The sequence below is a fragment of the Nothobranchius furzeri genome, chromosome 17, assembly GCF_043380555.1.
Source record: "Nothobranchius furzeri strain GRZ-AD chromosome 17, NfurGRZ-RIMD1, whole genome shotgun sequence".
Classification (NCBI taxonomy): domain Eukaryota; kingdom Metazoa; phylum Chordata; class Actinopteri; order Cyprinodontiformes; family Nothobranchiidae; genus Nothobranchius; species Nothobranchius furzeri.
The window spans coordinates 36993484-37007425 of NC_091757.1; the positions used below are offsets into that span (position 1 = coordinate 36993484).

General features: G+C 43.6%; 1 long non-coding RNA gene across 1 annotated transcript; it reads right to left on the reverse strand.

Annotated features, from left to right (window-relative positions):
- Window positions 1-2898: 2898 nt before the first annotated feature.
- On the reverse strand, window positions 2899-13927 carry LOC139063762 (uncharacterized). The gene is made up of 3 exons (XR_011517110.1): window positions 13800-13927; window positions 4384-4472; window positions 2899-4193 (listed from the first exon to the last, which is right to left on the reverse strand). It is a non-coding gene; the product is annotated as an uncharacterized lncRNA (long non-coding RNA).
- Between the last annotated feature and the right edge of the window lie 15 nt (window positions 13928-13942).

The following is a 13942-nucleotide window of genomic DNA, read 5'->3' on the forward strand; positions in this document are numbered from 1 at the left end:
TTGCAGACATGTAAAAGTTTGAGAAGCGTTTGATAATACGGAATAAAATCAAATTAAATATAGATATTTATTTAGACTACTGCCCTCAGTCCTGGACCCATTTGCTGCATATTTTAACGGATTTGTTTTAATTTTAATTTATATGTGAATTTTTTAATAGATGAGTTTTTCATTAATAATTTGACCTTTTGTGCACCCTCATGCACAAGAAATATTCTTTAGGGCTGAACTCATTAAATTCTTTAAGAGCAGTGTTTGAGTCTGGAAAGTAAAACTTGTTTTGCAGAAAAGAAAATGCACTTTTGACCAGGGCCGGATTATCATTGCAGGGGCCCCTGGGCACAATGTGCTTAGCCCCCACCCCCCACCCCACCCCACCCCCCACCACTTTTTAGACATTTCATAACATTGTCAATATTAAAACTTGCTTACTTATGTTGATACACGGGTTAAATATCTGCATGTTTTTTGTTTGTCTCCTGTCTCCTTCCTCCTCTTGTCTTCTGTTTCCTTTCTCATCTTGTCTCCTGTCTCCTTCCTCCTCTTGTCTCCTGTCTCCTTCCTCCTCTTGTCTCCTGTCTCCTTCCTCCTTCTGTCTCCTATTTCCTTCCTCCCCTTGTCTCCTGTCTCCTTCCTCCTCTTTTCTTCTGTCTCCTTCCTCCTCTTTTCTTCTGTCTCCTTCCTCCTCTTGTCTCCTGTCTCATTCCTCCTCTTGTATCCTGTCTCCTTCCTCCTCTTATCTCCTGTCTCCTTCCTCCTCTTGTCTCCTGTTTCCTTCCTCCTCTTGTCTCCTGTCTCCTTCCTCCTCTTGTCTCCTGTCTCCTTCCTCCTCTTGTCTTCTGTCTCCTTCCTCCTCTTGACTCCTGGCTCCTTCTTCTTTTTTGTTTCCTCTTGTTGGTCTCCTCTCTTGCCTTCAGAAAAACTGATTTCTGGCCTTTTATTAGTAAATTCATTTACAATGTCATCAAAGTCCAGATTCCTGACAAGCTGAGATTCAATTGCCATCAGTGACAGTGCACTGAAGCGCTGTTGAGTTTGTGTTGTTCTCAGTTCATTTTTTATTCTTGCCATTTGTGAAAATCATTCCCCTTCACAATTTGTAACTGGTAGCAGGCGCGTTGCAAGCTTTTCAAAAGTGTGGGGGATGTTGTCTGTGCCTAAAATAATTATGTTATTCATCTTGTTAGTTTAATTTCCATAATAGCTGAGCAGGTATGAACTTTAGACGCGTCATGCATGTCTCCATTTTAAACACGTTTAAACTGTTCAGAATACAAATCCAGGCTCTGTCTCGCTAGATTGGTGTGACTAAAGTTTGGACTCAATGAAATTTTTACATTAAGCCATGTCAAAAAGGTAAGAAAATGATCCGATAAAATCATTTTCCCCCTCATTTACAGTCAGTACAGCGCAGTGCGCATAGCTCTGGTGTTAATCAAGTTGAATTGTTTCTCTTTGCAACAATCTTCACAAGAAGGCAAAACAGTTGAATGGCAGGTTACAGATATTTTCCATTTGACTGTTTATTTTGATGGATAAACTAAAGGATGTTGGTTGTTTTGAAAGAATTACCCGACGCACACTGATGCGCACACAGATGAGCTGACATTTTAATCGTTAACGCACATCGCGGAGGGAACTAAATAAATCAAGAAAAGATTCCCATCAGAACATCAGAGCTTTATACTGGACAATGTGCTCAGAGCAGCTTGCAGCGCACACGGTGGACAGTGGGCTGAAGATCTGTAGAGGGGTTCGCAGTGCAGCACAGAACCACAGCGATGCGGTAGGACTTCCTTCCACTGAAGTGGTCTGGAAACCCTGTCTCTCTGAGGCACTTGGAAAATGTTCTCTGATTATGAAACTTTGGCTGAAGAGCGCTTGTTCCCCTCTCCAATATGGAGACGCATGACGCATCTAGTCTGTCTGAGGAAGAATAGCCTCTTCAGCTCAGAAAGCACCTGTAGAGACATTTGATCACGCACAAAGTTTATGTGGAGCAGAAGCGGTCGGGCCACGGCAGGTGAAATGTTCCTAGCCTACATAGAGTAAAACTGTGTAATTGTAACATTAATGTCACTGGACATGCTGGTCTGGTTGGTTAGACCAGTGGTTGAAGTGGAAAACACACACACACACACACACACACACACACACACACACACACACACACACACACAAACACAAACGCACCAATTAAAATAATGGTGATAGCGTGGACTAGAAGCCAGGTAATGGTATTTAAATGATGATCAGGCTGCTGTAAAATGTAATCTCCATCCACATCCAGACAGAATTATCCTCTATTCTGTCTCTATTTTCTCTGCTCTTGTCTGGGCTGATGTAGCTGATGGTGTGGTACCCTTATGAAAGAGTCCTACGTTGAGAGGTACATATAAGAAGTGCAGGTAGAGTTAGAAAAATCCACAGGGCCACAAACACATTAGGGAAGATGGACGGTAGGCTATTTTTTAAACCATAAACAATCATGGTTCTATTTATATTAAGTTATTCATGTGGACTCTGCTGGGATTATTTAGAGCTGAGAGGCGCAGAGCTCTGATGGTTGACGAGCTCCAGACAGATGCGTCCTGAGAACGGCCACAGTAACATTCTCAAAGTGTCGCCACCTCAAAAACAAATTTAACACGCAATCGTTTATGTCGGCTCATATCCTTTTATATTTCCTGTCTTTTATTTGTGCCTGATGCATTTTACTGCTGCGGAGCGGATAATCTGTTTCGTCCTCCGGTGATTTCACCTCACCGGTGCGGCCGGCGCGGGGTACGCACTCCGATATTTTTGTGGTCGGTAGATCTTTTTTAACTGCAGTTCAAAGGTAACTCATAAGGTGAATGTTTATGAAGCCATTTAGCAGTTTTTCTTTAGGACTGAGAGGAGATGCAGGAAGATAATGAATAGACAGGACAGAAAAAATAGTCAAATACAAACAAGTTCATTTTTGTATCTGGTGGTTGCAACAAACAGACACCATTGAAGGTCATCAGAAGTGAGGAACAGAAAATTAAAAGATTCTTTCAATGTTTAGAGCAGCAGGAACTCTGAGAGGCTGCAAGCGCATCAGTGAGTTTGGAGCTGCTGCGCAGGGGGAGGGGGAGAGGGCAGAAGCAGGAACAGTAAAGATGCAAAAACCAACATTGTTAAAAGAAATGTGTGTTAACTTAGAAAATGTGGGTGCAATTTTAATTACTTCTCAACATTTTTCTCCATTGTTAAGACTGCTGCACAAAAAAAAAGACTGCTGCTTGCGTGGGCCCCCTTGTGGCTGTGGGCCCCTGGGCCTGTGCCCAGTTTGCCCATATTATAATCCGGCCTTGCTTTTAACCTTTGACATTGTTCTTTTTATCATCTTTGATCTAACAAAACATTGTGGGAGGTAAACGCATCACAATGCATTTAAACCAAGCGTCACCTGACTTTACCTGAATATTTGTGATTCCTGAAAATAGTCTGACTCCAGTTTTATGAGGTATGCTCCTTTAAGGTGTGGTTTCAGGTTTGTACAGCAAGAACATAAAGCAACCACATGCCTCAACAGAGGATGAATGCGTTCGCACAATGCTTTCGCACCGTGATAATGATGAATCCCTTGATGAAATCACTTGGACACAGTGAGACTTTGTCTTCGTGCCAAATAACCAAACCTCTGAGTGTTAGTGTCTTTGTGATCAGCCAGACTGCTGTGACCCGCCCATGTGTGTTCATTGAAACTGTCTTTTATTTGTTGAAATTGGCATATTTTACTTTAACCTGTGGAAGTAAAAGAGCAGACCTTGGATTGTGAATAAAGACTGAATGGTCAGAGCTGTATTTTTTCATTAAAGTAGCATCAGGGTGGATTTTTCTTTAAGTCGGGTATGTTAAGCAGATGGCCAAGCTATGGTCTAAATGTTCCAAATGATTCTTTTGGCTTACAAATAAGAAGGAAATCCTCTAAGAGCGTCTTTGCCAACAACAATAGAGCAAAGGAGAGAAATGTTTGTCAGAAGCAGGAGCAGCAATGACCTTAACATTGATTTAATTTATTATTTGCACATTTTAGACAAATTCTGACACATTAGTGTAGAGAATACTTTATTGTTTTAACTTCTCTACAGATTACTTCTTTATTCTCATCAGTGCCTCAATCTGTGTGGCTTATTTCAGCTTGACCTTCACAATTTTGGAGTTTCCTGGAAAACAAATAAAAACAAGAGGCCAAAGTGAGTGAGTGTGTGTGTGTGTGTGTGTGTGTGTGTGTGTGTGTGTGTGTGTGTGTGTGTGTGTGTGTGTGTGTGTGTGTGTGTGTGTGTGTGTGTGTGTGTGTGTGTGTGTGTGTGTGTGTGTGTGTGTGTGTGTGTGTGTGTGTGTGTGTGTGGTTACCTTACGTTTGGGAAACCTGAGGTCTCTGGAGTATATTTCTCCCGACAAGCTCTGTGGTACTAAAGCCAGCTCCTGGTGAAACTTCATCTCTGTGGGTTTAATATTTAAAGACTGTTTAGAGTTTGGTTCCCCTTAGAGATCAGGATCAACTCATCCTTTTCACTCCACAACACTAACTGCTCCGAATGTCCCACAGAGGATCTGTTCATCTCCCAGAATCAGGTAGTTCTTTTTATTCAGTGTTTTTACTTTTATTTTCCAGCTAAGTTAACCTCTCCATTATCTCAAAAGGAAATAATATCTTCTTCAGCTCATTTATTCATATACTTTAGATGTTTAAGCAAAGTGGTTGTTTGTTCAGTAATAACTGAATGTGAATTTATTTGGCTAGTTTGCTCAGACGAAACCAAACCTTGAGGAGAGCTTACATAAAGTAAAAAGAAAACACCAAATATTGAAGTTTTAAAGTTTTAACTGTTGGGCTTCTTACAGCAGCTGGTAGAGTAACAAATTACAACCTGGAGATAAACTTTGTGTGTGAGCTTTTAGACATCTGCAAATAATAAGAGTTGAATGAGGTTTCATAACAGGGAATAAAATATTTGGAGGCAGCTGATTGCATATTAAGTAATATTTCTCATCTCTCCAGGCTTCAGAAGAATTTGAATGTACTTCTTTCTGCAGATTTTAGAGTGATCCAGCTCTAAATGCTATAATACATCCACCAAACAGAAGCATAGAAGTGAACGCCAGCACATACTCAACACAATGTACATGAACTCTGCAAGTGGGTCTTGTTCACTGACCTTTCTAGGGAAAAGAGTTGGGAGAAACCACTCAGTGGCCCCTGCAGGCAAGCAAAGTAAGTAAACCAGCTAATCTTAATAGTCTTAGTTGTATGTATTTTTTTATTTAATTTGTTTTTGTTTGTGCTTTTGGCCATTATTTTACTGTTTTTGACTCATCTTAAAAACACTTGTTTAGATTTAACAAGATCTGAATTCTTAGACAGGCTGACGTAGGTGAGGTTTAAATATTTAAGATGCTTGTCTGCCTCTATTATGAGGCAGACAGCATAACACAACAAATATAATACACAGTTTCGGCCATGGTGTGGGTGAAGAATGTACTCAAAACTCACATGCCTGAAAACACACGTAGAATAAACCCCAGCTGCAGCAGAAATACAAATGTGTTCAAAAAGTTAGGCTCGTCGCTTGTGTGGGTCTTCTGAAACCAAACCACAGGGTCAAGAGAATTAGGTCAGTGCTCCTCCAGGAATGGGTGCATCAAGCAGCAGAACTGAAAAAATCCAATAAAACAGCTGAAGCACCGACCATTTTCTAAACTTACTTCATTTTGTGAAAATTTTAAGCTTACTGTGAGTCAAAATTGTTGAAAAAAAAATAAAAAGATAAATTCCAACTCTTTGTTTGAATCGGTTTTTATTCAATTTTGTTTCCCCAACAGGCAGATGGTCGCTATGAATATGGTTCAGTTTTCTCTGTGGCGAGGGGGCAGTCTTCCAAACAGAAAACTAACTGTGCAGCCTCTCACCAGCCAGGCCTTCAGAGACGTGTCTAAACGGCACCAAACAGTCTTGATGTGAACTCATATAGACACCAATGACTGTCAGACTGAAGCTTCTCTGGAACTCTCGGGTGTTGCATGAACACACTTTATTGCAGTTAAACATTTCTGTTAAGATGAAAAATAAACCCACAGAGATTCAGGACCAGCTTCAACAATCATTCATAATAAGGGAGCTGAAGTCAGACATGTTTTAGTTTAGTGTTTTGACCAAAGAGAAGGTTCTGTATTATGAAATTAAATAGTTGTTCACAAGCCAAAACGTGATTTTGCTTTGATTTTGTTGGGCAACTTGCTTCTTATAACTTCTTGTACCCTTTGTCAAGAATCTTGGCATGACCTTTGACCCAGCTCTCACCCTGGATTCTCGTGTCAGTTCTCTTGTTCGCTCTTCCTTCTTGCATCTCAGGAACGTTGCTAAGCTGAGTCCCATTCTGTCCCGCTCTGAACTGGAGATCATTATCCACACCTTCATCTCCTCACGCTTAGACTACTGCAACTCTCTTTTCACATGTCTGAGCAAACAACAAACAAAAAAATACTGCTTGCTTGCAATGATTTAAATATGTACATTTCCAGGGAACATACAGACTGTCACTTTAACTGCATGTTGATCACACTAAACCTTTTTTTACATTTAAGGATAGATCTGAATTTTTTGTTGTTGTTGTCATAATAGACAGATCTGATCTGTGGTCAAATGACCTACATGTGCCCGTCTTGATTCTTCTGAACGTTGTTTTGTGTCTCAGTTGCCTGGGAGACGCCTATCCGGTCTCCTGACCGGGTAGTACCATCTCACACCGGTCGAATCCCAGTGGCGGCACAGGTGCATGAAAATCTACCAGGCAGCGTACCAGATTTAAAGGAGGAGAGGTCACGTCCGATGCCTCACAACACACAGTTGGACCAGCATGGAGACAACAGACCAGGTCAGACTTGGGGACTCATTCAGTTTCACTCTGCTTCGAGAGTTTCTGGGGTTCATCTCCTATCTGCTGAGACATCAGATCACTAGTCTGAATCACATTTTGCCAACTTTGTTATTCCTGACATCATTTCTATTTCTCTGCTGAAAGGTGTTTCTGGGAAGAAAGTCACAGCATGATGACACATCCGCATTCCTGTTTGAGGAAAAATAGGGGGTGTGTGGGATGAGTCTGGGCGGTGAAAGCCGTACCCAGTTTATGGAATGTGTCAGTGTATGAGATAAAACTGAGTGATGCAACAAGTTAAAATGATGATATATAGGGACTAGCCTTTTTGTTAGCAAACCTTTACCCTGCTTTTTTTCAGTGTAATAGAATTGTGAACAGAATTAAAAGAACGCGTTCAGCTTAATGTTGCAGTGTAAGATTTGTTTTAAATATTCTAAATAAAAACATAAACATTCTTAAGGTTCATGTGGGTTTTTTTTCTGCAGACTGTCTCTGTATAAAAACAATAAAAGTATCATAAATTTGTTATTAATCAATCTAGATTTAAAGATGAACTTTGGTAGCTACTAAAAGACTCTTTTTCTTTACGTTTCTTTTTTTCTGTACTTTATTATATTAAATCAATATTTAATTAGATCATTGCGTTCAAAATAAAGAGAGCCAATGGAATTTCTGGCTTCCTTCTCTTTCACCCATCCCATGACTACAACCATCTATCAACAACTGTTTGGCCGTCCAAGCTCCCTGTCATCACGAAACTCTGTGGACGAAGAAATGGGCCTCATTCAGACGCTGGATTGCCGCTGGTCGAAGGAAACACAACCGGCCAGGAGCTGACCAAGGTGCTGTAAAAAACATTATCTGTGAAGTTACAGAAAGTGAGCCTGCATGACCAAGGCAACAAAATAAATGTATTTTATGCAAACATGATTCTAATATGATTAAACAATCCTGATAGCATTGACTGAGAATTTAAATACACACACTTTGTGGTCAAATGGCTTCTAATTGTCTCCATAAATTTCCATATCATGGGATGAAACTGGGACTGCATGATGGCACAGTTGATAGCTCATAGTCTTGCAGGAATGAGGTTGCTAGTTTGAATCCCAGTAGCAGCCTTTGGGTATAATCGTTAGTGTATGTATAAACTCCCCCAAACAGAACAAACCAACAAAAGAAAAACATGACTACCCACAATGCACGTCACTCACTGCAGCTCCCGCAGCTCTCTGCAGCCAATCGGTCGCTTTACCAGTCCAACTTTGTAATTAAAGGGATGAAGTCTGCGAATTAACTCTGCAGTTCAGAGTTAGCTTTTCAGGATTTATTTTCTCCAAAATAACACCTACAGAGCTGATCAGGAAATACTCCCTTTTAACACTCGGGTTTGACTCTCTTTTAGTGGTTAATTAACTTTTCTTAGTGTTAAATTGGACCAACACCTAAAAATTAACACTTTTAAATTTGCTGTGTAGAAAAAAAAATTGTTGTATAGAGTTTTCCGTGTTCTCTGCATGAATGTGTGAGCTCTATCTGGTTATACTAACTTCCATCCATCCATCCATCCATCCATCCATTTTCATCTGCTTATCCGGAATCAGGTTGCGGGGGCAGTAGCCTAAGTTGAGAGGCCCAGATTTCCCTCTCCCCAGCCATTTGGGCCAGCTCCTCCAGGGGAATCCCAAGGCGTTACCTGGCCAGGTGAGAGACATAGTCCCTCCAACGTGTCCTGGGTCTACCTTAAGGTCTCCTCCCGGTTGGACATGCCAGGAAAACCTCACCAGGGACGCATCCTGGAGGCATCCTGACCAGATGCCCGAGCCACCTCAACTGGCTCCTCTCGAATTTTTTCTAACTGAGAAATCTTTATCTTTCAGTACAGTTCAGTTCATTTATTCAATCCATTTTCCTCCACTTATCCGAGGTCGAATCCTAAGGCTCTCCCAGAAGGCATCCTCCCAGGAGGGATACTAAAGATGCCTGAGCCACCTCAACTAGATCTTCTCGATGTGGAGGAGCAGCGGGTCTACTCTGAGTCCCTCCCGGATGACCGAGCTTCTCACCCTATCTCTAAGAGAGAGCCCAGCCACTCTTCGGAGAAAACTCATTTTGGCCGCTTGTATTCGTGATCTTGTTCTTTCAGTCACTACCCAAAGCTCATAACCATTGGTGAGGGTAGGAACGTAGATCAACCGGTAAATCAAGAACCTTGCCTTCTGACTTAGCTCTCTCTTGACCACGACAGACCGGTACAATGCCCGCATCACTGCAGATGCAGCACCTATCCGCCTATCGATCTCACGCTCACGCTCCAGTTTTCCCTCACTCACTGAACAAGACTCCGAGATACTTAAACTCCTCCACTTGGGGCAGGACCTCATCCCTGACACAGAGAAGGCATTCTACCCTTTTCTGAATCAAGACCATGGTCTCAGATTTAGAGGAGCTGATTCTCATCCCAGCTGCTTCACAATCGGCTGCGAACCGCTCCAGCGAAAGCTGAAGATCATGTTCTGATGAAGCCAACAGGACCAAATCATCTGCAAAAAGCAGAGACCTGATCCTCAGGCCACCAAAACGGATGCCCTCCACACCTTGGCTGCACCTAGAAATCCTGTCCATAAAGGTTATGAACAGAATCGGTGACAAAGGGCAGCCTTGGCGGAGTCCAACTCTCACTGGGAACGAGCCCGACTTTCTGCCGGCAATGCGGACCAAGCTCTGACATCGGTCATACAGGGACCTAACAGCCCGTATCAGAGGGCCTGGTACCCCACACTCCCGGAGTACCCCCCACAGGGCCCCCCGAGGGACGCGGTCAAATGCCTTCTCCAAATCCACAAAACACATGTAGACTGGTTGGGCACATTCCCACGCACCCTCCAGGATCCCTAAGGGTATAGAGCTGGTCCAGTGTTCCACGGTCAGGATGAAAACCACATTGCTCCTCCTGAATCTGAGGTTCAACAATCCGACGGACCCTCCTCTCCAGAACCCCTGAATAGACCTTACCAGGAAGGCTCAGGAGTGTGATCCACCTGTAGTTGGGGACCACCACCCTGGTCTGCCAGTCCAGTGGGACTGCCCCCGATGTCCACACGATATTGCAGAGCCGCGTCAGCCAACACAGCCCCACAACATCCAGAGCCTTAAGGAACTCCGGGTGGATCTCATCCACCCCTGGAGCCTTGCCACAGAGGAGCTTTTTAACCACCTCAGTGACCTCAGCACCAGAGATTTGAGAGGCCAACCCAAAGTCCCCAGACTCTGCTTCCTCACTGGAAGACGTGTTGGTGGGATTGAGGAGGTCTTCGAAGTATTCTGCCCACCGATCCACAACGTCCTGAGTAGAGGTCAGCAGCACATCTTCCCCACTATACACTGTAAAAAAAAGTCCAGTGAACTTAAAAAAGTAAAGCAACCAGTTGCAATACAATTTTAAGTTCAGTCAACTTTTTAGGTGCTTGCTTTGCCAAGTCTCATATTTAAGTTGGTCTAATTTATATGTGCATTTTATGCTTACTTTTAATAATAAATACAACCAAATTGAAATATTACATTTGTAGAACCAGGAATAAAGAGTTAACTGAACTAACGATAATAAGTTTGGCAAAATTGGGATACATAGTTCTCTAAACTTAGAATAAGTAGTGGAGTCAATGGCCAGATAAACTTAAAATAAAAAGTTGGCACAACTTTCTACTTGCAAAAAGTTGACTGAACTCAAAAAGGGTTTGCAGCCAGTTGATTTAATATTGTAAGTTGAATCAACTTTTGAATTCAGTTCTATAAACTATTTCAACTGTGTTGTCCTTCACACATTTTGCTGACAAACAACACTTTCATTAAAAACACAAAACTGAATATTTCAATTTCATGCATGTATTTGTTAAAATGCTAATGGCACATTTAAAAAAAGTTACAAAATTTGTAAAATTCAAAATCTCAGGAGCATTAACACTACAATAAAATATATTGGCCACTTAAACTGATAACATGGCAAATATATAACAAGTTGCTAGTGCAAGTGTTGTAACATACTTTCTTACAGCCTATACATGCGAACTTCCAGTATCTTTGAAAAGGTAAAGCTCTAACTGCTTCAGCAATAAAGACAAGATAAAATTAATAATTATTACCCAGTACCAGGTTATTTTTTTACCTAAAATGAAAACAGTGTGGACAGTGTTGGTAGCGCACTGCTTTCCCCCCATGAGGCGCGGGATGGTGGACCAGAATCTCCTCAAAGCCGTACGGAAGTCTTGCTCCGTGGTCTCACTGAACTCCTCCCATGTCTGGGTTTTTGCCTCGGCGACCACCCGAGCCGCGTTCCGCTTGGACTGCCGGTACCCGTCAGCTGCCTCTGGAGTCCCACAGGCCAAAAAGAACTGATAGGTCTCTTTATTCAGCTTGATAGCATCCCTAACCGCCGGTGTCCACCAGCGGTTTCAGGGGTTGCCACCACGACAGGCACAGACGATCCTGCGACCACAGCTCCAGTCAGCTGCCTCAACAACGGAGGTACGGAACAGGATCCATTCAGACTCAATGTGCCCTGTCTCCCCCGGAACATTTTGGAAGTTCTGTTGGAGGTGGGAATTGAAGCTCCTTCTGACAGAAGACTCTGCCAGGCGTTCCCAGCAAACACTTGCGATACATTTTGGACCTGCCTGGTCTGACCGGCATCCTCCCCCACCATCTGAGCCAACTCACCACCAGGTAGTGGTCAGTTGACAGCTCCGCCCCTCTCTTCACCCAAGTGTCCAAGACATGCGGCCGCAGGTCAGATGAAACAACCACAAAGTCGATCATCAAGCTGCGGTCTAAGGTAATATGGTGCCAAGAGCACATATGGACACCTTTATGTCTGAACATGGTGTTCATTATGGACAATCCATGACTGTCACAGACATCCAATAACAAAACACCACTCAAATTCAGATCGGGGGGGTGTTCCTCCCAACCACACCTCTCCAGGTCTCACTATCATTGCCCACGTGAGCGTTAAAGTCCCCCAGGAGAACGAGGGAGTCACCGGAAGGTGCGCTCTCCAGCACCCCCTCCAAGGTCTCCAAAAAGGGTGGGTAGTCTGAACTGTAGTTTGGTGCATAAGCACAGACCGCAGTCAGAACCCGTCCCCCCACATGTAGGCGGAGGGAGGCTACCCTCTCATTCACCGGGGTAAACCCCAACGTCCAGGCACCAAGATGGGGGGCAACTAGTATGCCTACCCCGGCTCGGCGCCTCTCAGTGGGAGCAACTCCAGAGTCCAACCCCTCTCAAGGAAACTGGTTCCAGAGCCAGAGCCATGTGTTGAGGTGAGTCCGACTATATCTAGTCGGAATCTCTCAGCCTCACACACCCACTCAGGCTCCTTCCCCACCAGAGAGGTGACATTCCATGTGCCAAGAGCCAGCTTCTGTAGCCGAGGACCCCTTTGGCCCCTCCCACGAGTGGTGAGCCCATAGGAAGGGGGACCCACGTTTCCTCTTCGGGCTGTGCCCGGCAGGGCTCCATGGGTGAAAGCCCGGCCACCAGGCGCTCGCCAACGTGCCCCACCTCCAGGCCTAGCTCCAGAGTGGGGGGACCCGGTGACCCACATCCGGGTGATGGAACACGGTTTCCATTTATATAATTCATCATAAGAGGTGTTCGGGCTGCTCTTTGTCTGATCCCTCACCTAGGACCTGTTTACCATGGGTGACCCTACCAGAGGCATAAAGCCTTAGGCAACTTAGCTCCTAGGATCATTGGGACACTCAAACCCCTCCACCACGGTAAGATGGCAGCCCAAGGAGAGGGTTATACTAACTTCCTCCCACTAATTAAACACATGCATATTAGGTTAATTGGAGACTCTAAATCAGGGGTGCCCAATCCTGGTCCTGGAGGGCCGGTAACCAGCAGGTTTTGTGGTTTGTCCTCTTCCAACACACTTGATTCAGTAGTTGAATCACCTGTGCAGCAGTACATTAGGCTCTGCAGAAGCCAGATGATCACCTTTCGATTGAAATCAGGTGTGCTGAAGCAGAGTTAAAACTAACACATGCTGGATATTGGCCCTCCAGGACCAGGATTGGGCACCCCTGCTCTAAATTGTCCCTAGACGTGAGTGAGTGAGTGAGTGAGTGAGTGAGTGAGTGAGCGAGCGAGTGAGCGGTTGATTGGTTTGTTGGTTATTTAATGCCTTGTGATGGACTGGTGATCTGTCCAGAATGTCCCCCTGTCTCTCTCACCCCATGATTGTTGAAAATAGGGAACAGCTCCCCAGCTACTGAAGATGATTATGTTAAGATAGAGAAAACTGAAACTAACTTAAAATCCTCCTCTAAAGTGCTGATGTTTTTATGTAACTGTGCCAGTGACGACTCATTCTATTGTGAGCCATAAACTTTAGTTTTTTCTTCAAACAAATCAAGTTATCATCAGAAACTCCCAGCAGACAGATGAGAAATGGGTTTGATAATGTGACAATGAAATCAAAAAGAAGTGAGATTTGATATCAGGCATGAGTAATACCCTGACTCTAATCTGTATGTTACCTAAACAGGCTCTGAATCTCAGCCACCAGCTGGCAGTGAGGCAACAAAAGCCGAAAGCTCACAGGATGTCAGAATCTACATTCCCTATGAGTCAGCTGAGCTCTGCATCGCCCAGGTAAAATAACAAAAAACAGCTCTGAACTTTTACAGGATCTCACATCTCAACACTGAAGATAATTTCACACATTTACATGAGATGTCCTGCTCCACACAGACAACAATATGAAAACAAAAACAAGGGTTGTATTATAAAATGGTGAAAAAAACGCTTTAAAAAGCCTTTTGCTTCATCACTTAGAAAGCATGCAAACACACAATGGAGGCAGTGTCTGGTTTTACTCACATGGCAGCACTGATGCTTCAACCTCGAGGATATTTGTCCAACATTGTGCTTTGGTGAATTTGTGCTAACCGATACTGTATGCTGTGCCTCTGCTACAGATAGCTCAAGACATGGAAACAATGAAGAAGAGGCATCTGGAAACG